The sequence below is a fragment of the Colius striatus genome, chromosome 1, assembly GCF_028858725.1.
Source record: "Colius striatus isolate bColStr4 chromosome 1, bColStr4.1.hap1, whole genome shotgun sequence".
In the NCBI taxonomy this organism is placed as follows: Eukaryota; Metazoa; Chordata; class Aves; order Coliiformes; family Coliidae; genus Colius; species Colius striatus.
This window is the reverse complement of record NC_084759.1, coordinates 136541513-136560127: the sequence shown is the minus strand read 5'-3', so window position 1 is coordinate 136560127 and position 18615 is coordinate 136541513. Positions and strand designations below refer to the sequence as shown.

At 40.1% G+C, this 18615-nt stretch overlaps 1 protein-coding gene across 10 annotated transcripts in view; it reads left to right on the top strand.

Annotated features, from left to right (window-relative positions):
* The window catches only part of SOX5 (SRY-box transcription factor 5), a 652738-nt gene that overhangs the window by 573139 nt on the left and 60984 nt on the right, over window positions 1-18615 (top strand). The window lies entirely within an intron of this gene.

The following is an 18615-nucleotide window of genomic DNA, read 5'->3' as shown; positions in this document are numbered from 1 at the left end:
TTCACTGGAAATTTCACCCTGAGGCGAGCCTCGATACACCAAGGCTTCCATTTAGCGGGACTGACCTAAAAATCTTGTCACATCCAAAGGTCACTTAGGTTGGGGTTGGTGTGTCCCATCTATCTTTCCCTGGTGCAAAGAATGACAGCTGAGCTCATAAACAGCCATCGGAATATGGAAGACAAGCAGGGAGGAGAGTGAGGAAGGCTAATACTGCTGACAGCTTCTTAGATTTCCTCTAGGCCAAGGAGAATAGATACCATCTTTGTGGTTGTTTCTGCTACTGCAGAAAATGGCAACTCAGTTTAAAGAGGTTACAGTTAACTGTGGAAGTCTAAAACAAGTGATTTCCCCCATGTCTGCAAATGACATGTAATCCTGCTAGTATACATTGTACTGTCCCTGAACATTTCATACTTGTTACTAGTCTTGTTAGTCAAAACAATTGATAGTTTATACAATGCTTTACTTTCAAGGAGGGTCAAAAGTCTAAAAAGCCGTCAGTAGTGTCACTGATAGGTGTCATCTATAAGAACAGTGATTCTAAGGGAAACAGCTTGGACAGTGACACTAATCATAAACAATACTGGAAGGTAAGATATTTTCAATCTTATGAGAAAATCTGTGATGTACATCCTTTAGGACATTACTTACCCTAAGCTCATTAAAATCACAATAACCCTTCTACACAATAAATGGAAGCAAAAGGCCTTTAAGGATGACTGTTGTCTTCCATTCATGGTCCTTACTTCTGCAATGGGAAGCTCCAGTGGATCCTTCCTACAGTTGCAGCATATTCAAAATTGGAGACAAGCCTCAGAGTTGCATAACAGCAGTACATTTGAAGGACAAAGATCTAACTTACCATAATTGGTCTTACTTAACTGAGAATGAGCCCTGCAGTTTAGGTCCATTGAATCCTAATGGTGTGAATCCCCTTGTCAAATTTCCCTGGGAGGCAGATACGACAGACTGTCTGCCAGTCACCACTGGGATGCAGGTGAAAAAAGATGCCCTGTTCTGCATCCTAACTTGATTGGAAGAAGAAATAGTAGCTGGCAGTTAGCATCCATCTGACATAGTAAAACCCCACTGTTCAAAGATACTATGTATGGTATAAAAGTTGGTCTGAATCTTTTTGGAACTTTGCAATGAAGATAAAATTTTAAAATAGATTATTAGGTAAGATCAGTGTAAGCTTGGACATACGAAGGGAAAAAAAAAAAAGAGAAAATTAAACACTTGTGTTCCAAAATTTGCAAGAGATTGAATAAATTAAGTATCTAACTCCTCCTGGAAATTGTCTGACATCCCTCCATGAATTTTAGTAAATTAGATCCTTCTGAAGAGGATTGTAAATTGTATGTTTCTTTGCTTGTTAAAACTAAATGGAGTATAACTTCTTCTCAGAAGTATTTCACGCATTGTTACAAACACACTATATTTGAGGCAAGCACAGTAGAGAAGGGTGAGATTGGGCAGCTGTCAGTGTTTGTCTTAATTTTCCTTGGGTTAACACTCTATGTTAACATATATGTTCTCTAGACAAATCCAAAGTCAATTGAAGGCAACTTTGGGAGAGTTATATGTCCTTTCCTACACGTTCTGTGATGAAAATGGAGCTATAGGCCTTACCAGTTGTACAGCTTTGAGGAATACCAAGTCACTTTCCATTTTATTTGTATAACAGAAAAAAGGAAATATGTCTTTTCCATGAATCTCAGACAGATACGTTTCACTTTTAAAAGTTCAGCTGCTAACACAAAATTTTAAAAATTAAATAAGCTGAGCATGAGCTGTCTTGTTTTTTTTCCTGGTGTGTACTCAGGATTGTGGAATGAGAATCGTCTTTAGTCATGGATGCCTAACATGTATAATTCTTTTGGCATAAAGTTGCAGGTTCCATTCTAGTTTTTATAAAGGAAGCTGAGAGTGATTAGTTCAGACCTGGTCAGGTGGTCTCGCCACTTCTACCCACTTTGTGTCACTTTTCTACTGTGATTCGGTTTCAGAGAATCATAGAATCATAGAACGTTTCCTTTATCATTTACCCAAGTAATTCCAGTTATTAAGCAAGTAACAGTGGGCAATAAAGGATCATATTGTGTGATTGCTGGTGGGAGATGGAGCTGCAAGGCCAGCTGACTGTACTTCTGTAATGACTGGAATTTGTGAAAGACATTGGGTTGGAGTCAGTGGAGAGAATTTGTTAACCACCAAGTACATGTAGCTTTCCTGTGCAGTTGAGTTTTCCACCCTTGGGAAGAGGAGATATCCCGCCGTGCTGGTCAGTGCATTGCTTTCCTACGTTTTCATAGCCATATTCATTCTATTTTGTGCCAGATGACTTTGGACAATTGACAGTGATCCTGAAGTATGTTCATGTTTTATACATGATGGAAAGAGAGATGGTGAGAATAAGGATTGTATTTAATGCTTGCCATATTGGGAAGTGTTTTCATGTTACCTTAGATGCTCCTTTTATTGTAGTAAATATGATCACTTTGACCAAAAGCCTGTATTATGCCATGTTATTAACTGGAGAAGTTGAGAGATGTTTTACAGTTGCTGACTTTGGCAGAAACAAGATGTGTCCCTGCGTAATGGAGGACTGTACTGTTTTTTGCATTATTCATGCTTCCCACGCTGGAGTCACAAACATGGGGTAATGTTAATACTTGTCATGGAAGAAATTAATTGGCAGAAACGTTTAATATACTAGCGATAGATGGGAGGACCCACAAGAGACCTTCGCTGTTCTGGATTGAAATGTGGCACGTAATTAGCGATAAAGGAAGGCAGGGTATGGAGCAGATTGTTGCTATATGGAGGGAAGTGAGTAGGATTGCTGCTTGGTATTCCCAGTCTTTCCTGGAATTGAGATATATTTCCCAGTTGCTAACTGAAAAAGGAGTGAGTACTGTTCATCCTTCCACTGTAATGAACCTCCAGTCTTGGAGCAGCATAAAAAGGGTCAATCAAATAGGTCGTACATCATATGAGGAGGCAGATGTTAGACCATATTGTAAGGGATTGCTGTGCAGTATGTGAGGATGGCTTGTGGAGTACAGGGATGGGGAGAGAGAAGCTATCAGCAATGTTTTCTGTCATGGTCACTGTCAGTGTCCAAATTTTTGAGGAAAACTTCTGAACGTAGGAAATCAAAGCATTAGCATTCCTGCTAGGTTACATTTGTGGGTAGAATGACAGAGGTAGAAAAGGAACAGAAGCCCAAGTCCCTCTGTAATACCCGGTGTAATATGAGTATGTCTAGGTATTATCTGTGCTCTGCCAAAGTCAGTGTTAGCCTTGGAATGTGTGAGTATTTTTACCTGAAAAAAACCCCAAAACCTACAGAGCTTCAGACTATATTAAACACAGAACTGTTAAAATAGTTTCTATTTTAGCAGCGCCCCTAATTCACACCCACTCAAACACCTCCTCGCTCGTTAACCCCATCATCAGACCCAAGTAACTCAAGTGAAATGAGATGGCATTAGGAATGAGGTAATGAACAAAGATTTCTGGATAATGTTATTACTTTATTATAGCAGTTCTTATTAGTGTGGCAACAGTTAAGAGCTTCTCGATATTTCCATTGCAAACTCTTTGGTACTCCCACCCCTTCTGCTTTACAGACAACTCTGCAGCCAGAAGCAACTTAAAATTTGATTTTACGTCAGTTTTGACTGTTGTTTTGAGTTGAAAAGAGTTTAGTGTTTTGGTGCTGCTTTTTGAAACAAAAATTGCTGGTTTCTCCCCTCCTAATCCAAATTTCCAGATGAACAATTTAAAATATGGGTTACCTCTTTTTAGAACGCAGTTACATTGAAAAATGTCTCCTAAGCATGCATGGTAATTTCAGTGTTTAATGGTTTTGGACAAGCAGATCTAACTTTATGTTGTAAAAAATTCCACACTAAAAATTGATGTGAAGGAGACGACTTTCGAAAAGTCTATTTTCACTCAGTAGTCTACAGTTTTCATGTCTTTTTTAAAAAAAAAATTACTTAATGCCTCAAAAAAAGATGAAAATTAATAAATAGTTATGGATGGATCAGATATACTAATGGATTATAGAGCTTTTTACTGGTGAAGTAGTGGAACTGGTAGTTACATATGATGATAGAATCATAAAATGGTGGGCGTTGGAAGGGACCTTTAGAGATCATCTAGTCCTACCCCCCTGCAGAAGCAGGTCCACCTAGATCAGGTCACACAGAATCACATCCAGGTGGGTTTTGAAGACCTCCAAGGAAGGAGACTCCACACCCTCGCCGGGCAGCCCATGCCAGGGCTCCCTCACAGTAAAATACTTTTTTCTTGTGTTTAAGTGGAACTTTTTGTGTTCCAGCTTCTTTCCATTACCCCTTGTCCTATTGCTAGATATCATAGAAAAAAGGGATGCCCCAACCTTCTGACACCCACTATTTAGATATTTGTAAATATTAATGAGATCCCCCCTCAGTCTCCTCTAGACTAAACAGCCCCAGTTCCTGCAGCCTTTCCTATATGGCTATGTAAAATCCTTTAAGTTGGAGGTTACAACTCTGTTGTCCATGGATGGCATCCTTTTTACCTCGAAAGCGGGAGTTCAGAGATATATATTTCTGCATTCACCTCATCTAGACTTACGAACAAAATGCTCTAGAGTTAAAGGAGCGGACGCTTCCACAGAGTAGCTTAGGTAAGCTGGAAGAGTCTGAGACTTAACTTTCATCAGGATGGGAGGGTGGCAGTGGACAAATATGGAGCAGGTATTTGATACTAAGAAGTAGAAAGTTCATGCTGGATACGGACACATATCAGCAGCTCTTTGTCATCCATATGGATCAGTAAAGGTAGAGGCAGCCATCGTATTCCTCTTAGCTGAGTATGAAGTTCCAAAGTTCATTGTATAAACTCTTCGGCTTGGGTAGTACGTAGTGTGTGAAGAACACAGAAGTTAAACATGTAATTCCCTTTTACCTTCAATGATGTTATTGCGCCTACAGCTTCTGAAACCTTGAGTTCAGTATGTGCCAGAGAGGCATAATGGCATGAGTTTCAAGCTAGATTTAAGGCTTTTCATGTGTGGACTGAATCTTACCATACAGTGTCATTGCTCCTTAGTGTTTGCAGTTTCATTGTAGTGAGAGTCAGAAACTGAGACCTGAGGGATTTCAGTTGTTTTCAGAGACCGCTTTTGGGAGAACAAAGTCTCTAGGAATTAAGAATTAAATTTCTGTACGTGTCCTGATGGAATATGCAAAGTGTTACTCTTCCCATTACATCAGTGTAAGCATGGAAATAATGAGATGAACCAGAAAACAGCTCCTTATGTTATTTCCTGAGAAGTTTGCCAAAGCTTCACAGAGGTTTCAGGCTCTCTGGAGTTTTATGGGCTCAACTGGAGGGGGAGTTTTACAGACCACACCCATTTTTATCACAAAATCAAAGAATTGAAAAAGATTGAACAGCTATTGAGTGGTTTCTACTACTCCATTTTGTTAAAGGGGGACTTTTATATAATGACACAAACTCCAAAATAATGTCATTAATTGAAGGTTTTTCTATTCTAAGCTCTCCTTAGCAATTTTGTTAACTAGTAATGGTGCTATTTTCCACATACTTTTAACCTCCCTTTGTAGCCTGTTATCACTAATTTCAAGCATCTCAGTTCAACAAATAGGCATTTGGCTTTTTAATCGTCTAACTTACCCAGCTTATAGTAATGGGCCTAGTTTTAAGTTAGGCACATCTGTGAGCTTGAAGTGGATAGTACTCACTGTTGAGAACATTATGAGAAGTCTGACCAGAGCAAAACTCAGCTGAATCCTGGATTGGTACACAAACCGGATTTGCTCTTATTCAGTGAGACTCAAGATGTTTTGGGTCAAAGTTGGGCCAATTTCAATGTCCTTGGTTGAAATTGCAGTTTCCCAGTGGGTTTAATTTGATTGACTTTTTCTGCAAGCTTTGTCTTTAGTATATAGAACACAAACATGGTGTTCTAGAAGAAGAGTGGATTCCTTGTGGGTTAAAGCCAAAGGAAGTGTACATGTGAGCTGGAGCTTTCCACAGTTCTAGTCACACAGGAAAGGGATCATTGTGCGCTCTTGGAAAGAAGAACTGGGTATAATGACTTCCCACATATCCCATAGGAAGAGATACAGCTTGTTAGCTTTCTGGAGAACTCGGGTTATGAGAATGTAAGGCAATAAACATGAGTGAAAATTACATGAAAGGTAGATTGCTGTTGAACTCCATAGAATCATAGAACAGTAAGGGTTTGAAGGGACCTTTAGAGATCATCTAGTCCAACCTCTCTGCAGAAGCAGGTTCACCTAGATCAGGTCGCATAGGAACATGTCCAGGCGGGTCTTGAAGACCTCCAAGGAAGGAGACTCCACAACTCCTCTGGGCAGCCTGTTCCACTGCTCCCTCACCCTCACAGTGAAATAGTTTTTCTTACATTTAAGTGGAACTTTTTGTGTTCCAGCTTCATCCCGTTACCCCTTGTCCTGTTGCTAGTTACAATAGAAAAAAGGGATGTTCCAACCTCCTGATACCCATCCTTTAGATATTTGTAGATGTTCATAAGATCTCCCCTCAATCTCCTCTTCTCCAGACTAAACAACCCAGTTCCTGCAACCTTTCCTCCTATGAAAGATGTTCCATTGCCCTAATCATCTTGGTGTCCCTGTGCTGGACTCTCTCCAGAAGTTCTCTGTCCCTCTTGAGCTGAGGAGCCCAGAACTGGACACAGGACTCCAGATGAGTCCTTACCAGGGCAGAGTAGAGGGGGAGCAAAACCTCCCTTGGCCTGTTAGCCACACTCTTCTTGATGCATCCCAGGATGCCATTGGCCTTCTTGGCCACAACGGCACATTGCTGGCTCATGGTTAGTTTATTATCAATCAGAACTCCCAAGTCACTCTCTCCAGAGCTGCTCTTCAGCAGTTTGACCCCCAGCCTGTACTGGTGCATGGGGTTGTTCCTTCCCAGATGCAGGACTCTGCACTTGTCCTTGTTGAACCTCATGAGGTTCCTCTCTGCCCAACGCTCAAGCCAGTCAAGATTCTGCTGAATGACAGCACAGCCTTCTGGGGAATCAGCCAGTCCTTCCAGTTTGGTGTCATCAGGGAACTTGCTGAGGGTACACTCTGTCCCCTCATCCAAGTTGTTGATGAAGATGTTGAACAAGACTGGCCCCAGAACCGATCCCTATGGAACTCCACTGGCCACAGGCCTCCAATTCGATTCCATGCCATTGATCACCACCCTCTGGGCTCTCATCTAGCCAGCTCTTGATCCACCTCACTTTTCACTCATCCAAGCCACACTACTTGAGCTTTCTGATGAGGATGTTATGGGAGACAGTGTCAAAAGCCTTGCTGAAGTCAAGGTAGATGACATCCGCTGCTCTCCCCTCATCTAGCCAACCGATTATGCACTCATAGAAGGCTATCAGGTTGGTTAAACAGGATTTTCCCCTTGATGAAGCCATGTTGACTCCCTCTGATAACCATCTTTTCCTTCATATGTTCAGTGATAACATTCAGAATGAGTTGTTCCATCACCTTTCCAGGGATGGAGGTGAGGCTGACCAGCCTGTAGTTTCCTAGGTTGTCCTTCCTACCCTTTTTGAAGACTGGAGTGACATTGGCCTTTCTCCAGTCCTCAGGCACCTCACCTGTCCTCCATGATTGTTCAAAAATGATGGAGAGGGGCTTAGCAATCACATCAGCCAGCTCCCTCAGCACTCTAGGATGCATCCCATCAGGACCCATTGACTTATGAACCTTAAGCTTGGCCACAAGTCTTTAACCTCTTCCACCCAGGCAAGTCCTCCGTTTTCCTGGCCATCCCATTATCTTTGCTGGACTGGGCTTCCCAAGGGCCAGCCTTGGCCATAAAGACTGGAGCAAAGAAGACATTCAGTACTTCAACCTTCTCGGCATCCTCTGTCACCAGGGCACCCTCAGTGTGTAGCAGCAGGCCCTCATTCCCCCTCACCATCCTTCTGCTGCAGATGTACTTGAAAAATGCCTTATTACCGTCCTTAACTTCCCTGGCTAAATTTAATTCTAGAAGGGCTCTAGCCTTCCTAGTTGTACCCCTGCATGCCCTGACAATGTTTCTATACTCTTCCCAAGAAGCCAGCCCCTGTTTCCACCTCTCATAGATGACTGCTTTCTGCCTGTGTTTTCCCAGCAGAACCTTGCTCATCCATGGAGGCCTCCTACCTCCTTTCTTGCGCATTCAGACACACTGACCCTGGGCTTGAAGGAAGTGATGCTTGAAGACTGACCAGCTCTCATGGGCTGTTTCTTCTCAGGGGGAGGCCTCCTCACACTTTCCACTGCTACAGCATGGGATCCCTCCCCTCAGGTCCCTCACAAGCTTCTCCAGCGTGGGTCCTTCCCATGGGCTACAGTTCTTCACAGACTGCTCCAGCATGGGGCCTCCCATGTGGGCAGCTCCTCACACCCTGCCCCAACGTGGGTCATCCACCAGGAGAACAGTCCTTCAGGTACTGACTGGTCCAGCCTGAGTCTCTCACAGGATCACAAGTCCTGACAGCAAACCTGCTCTGGCATGGGCTCCTCTCTCCCCACAGACTCCCAGGTCCTACCAGGAACTTGCTGCAGGGTGAGCTTCCCACAGAGTCACAGCCTCCTTCAGGCATCCACCTGCTCCAGTGTGGGGTCCTCCATGGGCTGCACGTGGATCTCTGCTTCCCGGTGCCCTCCATAGACTGCAGGGGGACAACCTGCCTCACCATGGTCCTCAGCACAGGTCACAGGGGAGTCTTTCTTTCAGGGCCTAAGCACCTTCCTCCCCCTCCTTCTCCACTGACCTTGATGTCAGCAGATGTGTTTTCACATTCTCCCTCTCTGTTGCTGCTGCAGTTTAACAACTGTGCAACAACTTTTTCCTCTTCTCAAATTTGTTATTCACAGAGACGTTACCTCCATCACTTGGCCAGACCTTGAGTCATCTGTGGGGTCCATCTTAGAATTGAGTGGCTCTAGCACTGTCAGCTACAGGGGAAGCTTCTGGCAGATCTTTGTTTAAAGAAGCCACTCCTGTAGGTCCCCCCACTACCAAAAACTTGGCCCAGGCAAAACCACTACATCTATTTTCCCACCTCCAAAAATAAAATAACTGCTGCAGCTGAATAAAGATGCCGTGTCACGTCCTTTTAGTGCTCTCTGCTAGGGGAAAAGGAAAGGGGAAACAGTCACTTCCAAACTGCTCTAGAAATCAATTCATTTTAGTGTAGCTCTTGGATTAAGTACATTTTCTTCTGTAGCTTGGATGAACCATCCATCCCTCCCTTTCAATATTATTCTTCTACCTGTATTTCCTCCTTTTTATCTTCTTTTTAGAGAGGCTTGACACAAGGGAAGCAACATAAATGCAGTCCTTAGTTCCCCTTTAAGTCACAAACATCAAATTCCTTCCTCTGTACCCAGACTCGAAGAGAGTAGCTGTGGCACTCTGAGCCTGTGAAAGTGAGCTGTTTTGAAAGTTGCTTATGTTGGAGTAAAAGTTTGTCATTCTGTTTCCTGCACATTTATCCAAATCTTTCGACTACATAATACATAATAATAGTTCGAAGAGCAAGTTAAGCTTTTGACTGAGCCGAGGAAAAGAATGTTAATTTAAACTCCCAAGGACAACAGATAAAATTACCTGGTACTTCAGGTTCAGAAACACTCTTAATGTCAGGTGGGAAACAAACTAGAAAGAGTATGTTTCTCATTTCACTGTTTCATGTCGTAATTAACAAATGAAGATACAACTGTGAGGAAGCTTTAGGAAATATAGTGGGAAAAATATCCAAGGAAAATTTTCTCAACTTCTTTTGTCGTTGAATTTATTTCTTATTCCTTCCCACACACTGTAGTTTGGTAATATGACACTTGCTTCTGGTAGATGATCGTTCTTCTGCTACCTTTAAGGAGCAACTTCAGTATTTTGGGACTGAGTTCTTATCACAACTTGTCACAAAATGTTTCTAGAGCAGGCTGAGTGCTGTGGTCCACATGTACTTGCAAAATACCTATTTCATAACTTTATTCCTGAAGAAGAGGGGGGACAAGTTTCCAAGAAATCTTACAATCATCAAGGTACAAGAACCCGATACCATACCAGCATTCAAGTGAGCAAATCTGTGTTCTCAAAATAAGAAATGCATCTGACCTTAATCTTTCTGCCATGAGCTCTGCTCTTAACTTCAGGAGAAACAGAGCATTCAGATTCGAAGTAATTAATTCAGTATCAGTTGTAAAGCAGGCATGGAGTTTTCCTGACTTAATTCCCTGTTGAATACAACAACTTAAAATGCAAACAGAAAATCTATAAATAAAAACTGGAGAAAGAGTCGCTTAAGGAGATGTGTATAAAACAGTGAAATGCCTTAATTATAGCTCAGCAATCTTAAATATATAGAACCTTATTTACAGTAATTCTGCTGGCAGTGTTTGCTTATTAACTACTCTAGTCACTTAATGGATAACAATGAATGATTATATACAGTACCAGTCAAGTAAACTGTAATATGAAATAAGTATTTTGTCAAATGGCCGCTCATAGAATTCTGTTCTCTCAAATGGGAAATTACACTCACTGGAGTCAGGTGCTCTGAGCTAGTTGCCAAAAATCTGGATATATCAAAAAATAACCTCTTGGGAAACACACTTGTGGTAAACAAATAGGCTGTAGTGAGATTTTTTCCTGCAAGAGTATAATGTCTGTGCCACTTTACTGACTTCAGGCTTCTAATTTGGAAAAGCTGCACTGGGACCGAAGTCTCCATGTGGAACCTTCATACAGACACTTCATCTTCATTACAGAATAGTCAGCTCTATTCTTCATTACAGAATAGTCAGGGATAAAGAGAACGCAGTTTACGAAACAAATGCCCCTTCTTAAGTTACACATCCCTGTTGTTTGTTCATCTTTCACATTGCCAGTGCCTGTTTTACTGTATATTCCTTAAGGAGCATTCAGCCAAAAGTATGTCCTTACTTCAAAGAAATTATTTTATCTGTTTTTTCTAACAAAAGAACTTCTGTTGGCATAAAAATAAAAAATGGTAATGGCAGCAAGAATCCATTATATTGTGATGCTGCACAACAAACTATGGGAATGAGTTGTTGCTAGATTTTTTTTTTCCAAATACGTACAATATTAATTGCTTTCCTTGAAGGGGACAGTGTTCATCTGCAACATTTCATCCAACAAGCTTTTTCCAGAAGACGTTATCAAAGTTTCCTCTCCAATATGTATTCCATATAGTCACTCTACTTCAATTACTGTCATATTGTGTGAACATGGTATATATGAATATGTAGGCCACTTGGGCAGTTTTCCAGTGAAAAACTCTTCATTTGTAAAGAGCAGGCAATCTTAAATACACAGTTTACAATGATACTTTTATCACAGAAACTAACAGATCGTATTAGCCTCTGATAGGAAGTGTGTATTGATAAGTTCCTACAGTTACATCCTGTAGAAGGATTGTCTTCTTGTTAAGACATGGGACAAAGGAGCCATGAGGTCTAGGCTCTAATCAGGAGTTTCCTGCATTCTTCCTGTGTCGCCAGGAACCATCAGTTGATGTCACGGGTGCTGATCCTCACCTTACTAACATTTGAATAGCATTTATCCATTGACAGAATTAAGGACTGCTTTTGAAGGAAAAGTGAAATTCATAACTTTTGTAGAGTATTTATGGTTAATGTCTTTAACATAGAAGCTACTATAAATACAAATATAGCTGTGATTAGCTAAAATGATTGTCCTACCCATTGAAATTCCATTAGTTTCAGATGAAACTCAGAGCTTACATAAATTGTACCTACATTTTTTACTTTATTCACTGTTTTACAAGCAAAGCAAGCATTGTTTTGAATATACTGCTGTAATGATAGAAGCCTTTATTGCTTCAAGTACAGACTTAAAGCTTATTCAGATTTCAGTGACCTGGATTTCAGACTTATTTCTGGATGCCAAGGATCCCCAATTGATCATACCATGGAAGTTCCAAGTGAAAACAGAACTATTGCATTCAGCCTGGCATGGGCAAAGCTGTAGTGTTGACTACAGTGGGATTATTATCAGGAATAAGGGCTGTAGGCCTGGAACTCTAGACATCAGCTACCAGCATCATATTTTATGGAGACTTGAGGTTACTGATTCTAAAAGTGATGTTTTTCTAATATGAGAGAGGTGGTAGTTACAAGGCCATGCTTGTAACTCACATGCAAGAATCGTACAAATGAAGCCTTGTTTTGTTTTTGAATGCTTTACAGTTTTTCCTAATAAGAACTTGTTTTTCTTTTTCTTTCTAAGTCTTAGGTTTTTTTAAGGCTAAAGAGACTATTAGATTGTCTAGTCTGACATAACAACTTGTAAAATATTATTGGGCATAATCAACTCTTTGTTTAAAGTTCATCTTCGAGAAACACATCTGATCTTGACTGAAACATAGTCAAAATCTGCCATTTTTCTAGGCAGTTCCTCCGAGTGTTACCAATGTTCTCTGATTAAAAGCAGCATTCTACTTTTGTATTAATTTGCCCAATCCTAGCTATCAAATACTTATTATTGTTCCTTGGTTCATTATTTAGTTACCTGCCTTCCTCCCGTAGATTAAATATGGAGTAAAACTAGGATGGGAGTTTTCAAAGGATGTTAGCTGATATCTGTGGCCATGGGAAAGAACAGAGTAGCTTTTCAACATTTTGTGTGTCTTCTCTAGTCTCTATGTGGTCCAGAATTTTGGGGTGAATTGATCCAGCTTGCTGTTTTTCACTTGGTGAATGAAGGAAACACTAATTCAGGCAAGGTCCTCTGCCAGAAAGAGTCTCTGTGGGACATATGCATACCTCAGCACTGGGAGGCAGGGAAGTTTCTTTTAGGAAATAGATGTGATAAAGACATATGGTAGGTACAATAGTACTAATTATCCAGAACTCTGAAGAACAAAATAAAATAAACCCAAAATAAACCAAAATACTAAGTACATCTCAGGATTTCAAGCTATATTGTTCTTACCTGAAATTATTGCAAACTGAAAGCTAATTAACTCAAGCATTGAAGCTGAGTTAAATTCACCTTTCAATAGGTTATTTGGGCAAGATTTTAAAGGAGCTTATTGAATTTGTGTTCACATATCATCTTTGTTTTCTGAAAAGTCTCCCAGTTGGTGCAAACAAATGGTACTTTAAAGCCTTTGCTGAAGTTCTGAATGTACAAATTAGTGTGTCTTTTTGAAATGTTTGACTAACAGTCTTTGAAGGAAACCCAGACACAGAAAAAACGAAAATCTGTCATTTGTACCTTTCAGAAGAGCTAAATGAAGAAGATCTAGAAAGCATTGCTAACAATCACTAATGAGAGCATCTTTATTTCTAATTTCTGTTGTCAACTTGTTATCTGTGTTGCCCGTACATTTAAAAACCTATCTTAAAATAGGATGTTTGGCAAATGCTAAAGTTAATTGCTTCTTCTTTCTAATTCCTTTTGTCCTTTCTTTTAAATAAAAAAACTTCACCTGAACAGATACAGAATTAATCATTTCTTCCGTAATCAAACACTTCGCATGCCTTATACAAGCATAAAATTTGAGGTAAAGAAAATGAAATTCATGTATTCTGAATGAGAGAATCTCAATTTATATACTTTTTTTCTCACAGATTATGCAAAAATCAAAGAACAGGGCCATTCATGTGTATATTTTTAATGATGAGTCTCAGAATGACAAAGAAATTGAAGTGTTGGATCAGTCAACAGTTCGAATGTTTAAGCACAGTGGTTTGTAAATTCATCACTGTGGTAACTCCGCTGAAAAACTAGTTTATATCAGAATCAAATTTATTGCTGTAACTGATTCAGTTTCCAGTACCACCTGTCTCTATCTCTCGGTGTTGTTTTTGTTTTGTTTTTTTTAAATAGCAGCTCTTAATCTCTACTGTTCACCAATAAAAATATTTTAGAAAGAGATAATACTGTAATCCAAATGCCTATAGGTGCTTGAATCAACTCTCTCTGGCTATGTAATTGCTAACACTTTGTTCAACCCTTTTTAAAATTGCTATTAAATCTCATTCTTATTTTCTGTATTAATAGAACAAGAATTCATTTTTAGTGTACCCTCAAAGCAGTAATGAGCTTTGTTAACATGTAACAACAATGCCCAAGGGGAAAGTTTTCAAAGCCATTCTAACCTTAAGGCTTTGCTATTGATGTACTAGAGAGTCATCAAGCCAAGAGCCGTTAGAGCTGCTCCGTTTGGAGCCTTCAGCTGAATGTTTCTGCTTAATATATTGGAAGAATTGTAAATGGTTTAGGTGGTGACCTAGGGAGAAGGGGGAATTTTTGTTTAATAGCTTAAGAATAGAGGGACAACATTAAAAAAGTACTATGCCTCCTGCTCATTTTGAAGTGCATCATATTGTGCTTTTGTTCTGATGGTTTTGCTTCCATGCAGATTTTCATAAGAGGTTAACGAGAAAACATTAACAAGGCACACAGTATTGCATGGGCAGGGGAGCTGAAACATAGTTGTTTAGTTATAAACAAACAATAGATGTTACTTTTTAATTGCTTTTTCAGAAGCCCAGTTCTGCCTTCTTGAAGAAGTATTATCCATCTTATTAAATTCAGAATATTATCCTTATTTTATTTATTATGTATAGTAAAAATAAACTTGTCTAAAGCCGTAGCACTTCACTGACTTCAGCTGAATGCCTTGGTCGCAATAAACCAGTGTAGTTTAAAATAAACCTCTAGTTTAAACCCTCTCGTTTAAAAATCCTGTGTGAGTTGTAGTGCAGCAAACTGACTTTGCGTGCTAGAATTTGAGATTGAATTTTTAGGTTTGCTGAAGGTAATGGAAGTGGCTTCAGGAATCTCTGTTTGGTGTACAGATTAAGAGGCTCAAAAACAATGTAGTTCAGCAGAGAAACAGAATAACAGTTTTCATTTCACTTTTTGAGCTCTTGGTTTTTTTACTGTGAAAAGTATAAGGGTGCACTTTAGATGTGGATTGAATGTTTCAACAGAAACTGATTCATACACTATTCCAAAATCTGAAACGCTATTGGGGAAGCAGGGGTAGAAATGTTCTTTTGTTGGAGTTCAGTTTACCAATGAAATGGATGCATAACTTGTTGTCATTTAGCTGTCTCGATTCACAGTATTTGGTCACACCACTGCCCTTTCCTTGGGTATAAGCTAAAGGTCATCATGTCTCAAAACAACTAAATATGAACAGACAAGTTCAATAATGTCAAAACGCAAAAATATTGACAGTTTAAGAAGTGTGCCGCATGTTGCATATTTCTGTCTATATTTTTAAATGGGACAGATATGGGAGGAATTTTACTGATGAAATAGGATTCAGATCCTTGCAATTTCATAAGGTACACATTTTTCCCTTTAGAGTTGGGCCTGATATTGCTTTTCAGTAGAATAGTTGATTTGTATTGCAGGAAGGGACTTTTCAAGACAGTTCTCTAGCAAGGGACCTCTTGTAAGATTTTATTTAATATTTGTTTTTAATTCTCAAAGTACATTAAATATAGGTTAGATGTTGAATCTGATAACGGGAAGTTTGTACAAAGCATCAATGAAGGCTTTATAGGTTTTATTCCATCCCTCCCTCCAGATTACTCCAGACTATACTGTGTGCTTCACTATCTTGAGGTATATCTGTCCCTGAAATGAGAATAAGATGTGTGTTTGAAATTCCATATATTCCATTTATCACCTAAAAGTATTATTTTCTCCTGAGCTGTTGTGTAGGGAAATTCATTCCTTCTGCTTGTTTAGTCATCATCTGCTTTGCATACATTATCAAATAAGTGGTTGATGACTATACTGTAAGGAGGAATCATGGCTACCAACACATTTCTCAGTAACCACTGAACAGATGTGAGATGCTACAGATTCTTGGAGAACATGTTGTGTGTGTATGGCTGGATGGCCAGGCCCAGAGAGTGATGGTGAATGAAGTTAAATTGAGTTGGCAACTGGTCACCACTGCTGTTTCCCAGGGCTCAGGGTTGGTGCCTTTTCTGTTTGACATCTTATCAATTATCTGGGTGAGATCAAGTGCACCCTCAGTAACTTTGCAGATGACATGAAGCTAGGTGGGTGCATAGGCCTGCTTGAGGTGAGGAAGGCTCTTCAAAGGGACCTGGACAGGTTGGAGCAATGGGCCAGGGCCAGTTGTATGAGGTTCAACAAGGTCAAGTGCCGGGTCCTGCACTCGGGCGACAACAACTCCATGCAATGGGCTAGGCTTGGGGATTATTGTCCTATACTTGGCGCTGTTGAGGCTGCCCCTCAAGTATTGTGTTCAGTTTTGGATCCCTTGCTACAAGAAGGACACTGAGGTGCTGGATCATGTCCAGAGATGGGCAACAAAGCTGGTGAAGGGTCTGGAGAACAGGTCTTACGAGGAGCTGCTGAGGGAGCTGGGGCTGTTTAGTCTGGAGGAGTCTGAGGGGAGACATGATCACTCTCTACAACTACCTGAAAGGAGGCTGTAGTGAGGTGAGGATCAATCTCTTCTCCCAAGTAAAGAATGATAGTACAAAAGAAAATGGCCTAACGTTCTGCCGGGAGAGGTTTAATTTGGAGATTAGGAAGAACTTTTTTTACTGAGAGAGTTGTTAAACACTAGAATGGGCTGCCCAGGGAGATGGTGGAGTCACTATCCCTGGAGATATTTAAAAGACACATAGAGGAGATGCTGAGGGACATGGGTTAGTGGTAGGCTTGGCAGTGTTAGATTAGTCATTGTATTTGATGATCTTAAAGGTCTTTTCCAACCATAATGATTCTATGATGTCATGTAATTTAATTCTTGTGATTCACAATTTGGACCGCAACAGAAGGCTGAGAGCTGTTTGAAGTAGAGATTTCCTCTCTTTTCAGGGCAGGGATTCTGCTTGAAGTCTTCACCAAAGGCTCACAGAAATTTCTCGGAGGCTCAATCCTCAGCAAGCCAGTCTCTGTATGGCCTGTCAGTAATCTGCAGTTGGTTCAGGACTGCTGAATGTCCAAACTCACTGTGTTATTTTTTACTTTCATTTGCAGACTAGTCTTATTCTTTGATATCTAATTCATAGATTAGCAGCAAACTTGAACTTTTTGTGTGTAATAGTCATTTGACTTTCTTTTGTCTTGCCTATAGGTGCCTCAATTTGTTTTGTCTTTTTTTTTTTTTTTTCAATAGGGAATAAAAGGAAAGGAAAAGGTTTCCCTGGGTCTGTTCTGTCATCAGCAGAGTCCAATTATGTTTGAACTGTTCCCTAGTCATGTATTATATTTCTTGAACAACTGTTGCCCTTCTGATATATTAACTCATACATAAAGCTGGCTTGGTTTTCCTTGAACTGCCTGCTACAGTTCTCTGGTTCACACAGACCCTTGTTTCTTTCTCCCTGCTGGATTTAGCAACCTTTTGAAAGAATGAATGGATATGAACTTCAGCTGATAAATACACACATTTGAATCTGTGGCTGATTTGTGGCTGGATTGTTTTTGATGACTTTTATCTGTAGTTGATTTGCATCTATTTGGCTCAGACTCACTGGGAGTAACACATAGAATAAATGAATAAATAAATTTGAGGAAGAGGCAAGGAGAGAACAGGTAAGTGGATAATATAGAAAGAGAGGGAGACTAAAGAGAAAGGGATGGATAAATGGTGATTAGGTAGTACAGAAAAATAAAGAACAAGCAATGATCAAAGTAGAGAAAAGAAATAAAAAGGATTCAAAAATCAAAAGTATAAAAAGTCTGAAAAGAATAGAAAGAGTGAAAAAGAAATAAGTAAGAACTTGGTGCCTGATTATCCCTAAAAAAGCATGAATGGGTTACTTTTAATTGTGAAATGGCTAGGATTGCGCACCAGTGAAGGGAAGAGTTTATACAGGGAACCACAGGACAATGTCCAGGGCTGTCCGGGGCTCAGAGCAGTATATCGTGCCCATTTGATCAGATCTTTGCTACAGGGATTGTATGTTCTAAGCTCACATTAGCAGTGTCTCTCTACATTTTGCACAGCTCTATGGGTAATAGTCCTGTAATGACTCCTCATTTTCCTCTTTCAAACTTGCTGCTTTGGGTTAGCCTTTCTCTGTGCCCTCCAATCATGGAATCTGACCACTGTTCTTTTATCAGCATATACACTTAACTAAAAAACAACTAAGTACCACTACCAAGACTTCTCAGACTAGTCATGTTGAAGCCCCCTTGCTTTTTCACATCCACTTCCATGTTCCTGCTTGTTATCCTTTGTCACATTTCATCTCACAAGCTCTGTTAGCACCTGCAGGCAGAGAGCACCTTAGTTCAGTGTTACACAGCACAAGTAATATGAGCATGAGTCTTTGAAACTCTTACTGAAGAGGGAAAGCCTTTGTTTCTACATTGCCCACTCTCTTAGTGTGACTTCCATTTGGCTTCACCTGAATTCCTCTCATTCACAAAGCAGCAACAGTTGCTTCTTCTTCTGCCCACCATGTTTATTTTATCCACATTTTATTTGGAGTTCAGGGAAGCTTCTAGGCACTGTCAGTTTTCCTGTTTTCTCTCTGTCTATGAAAC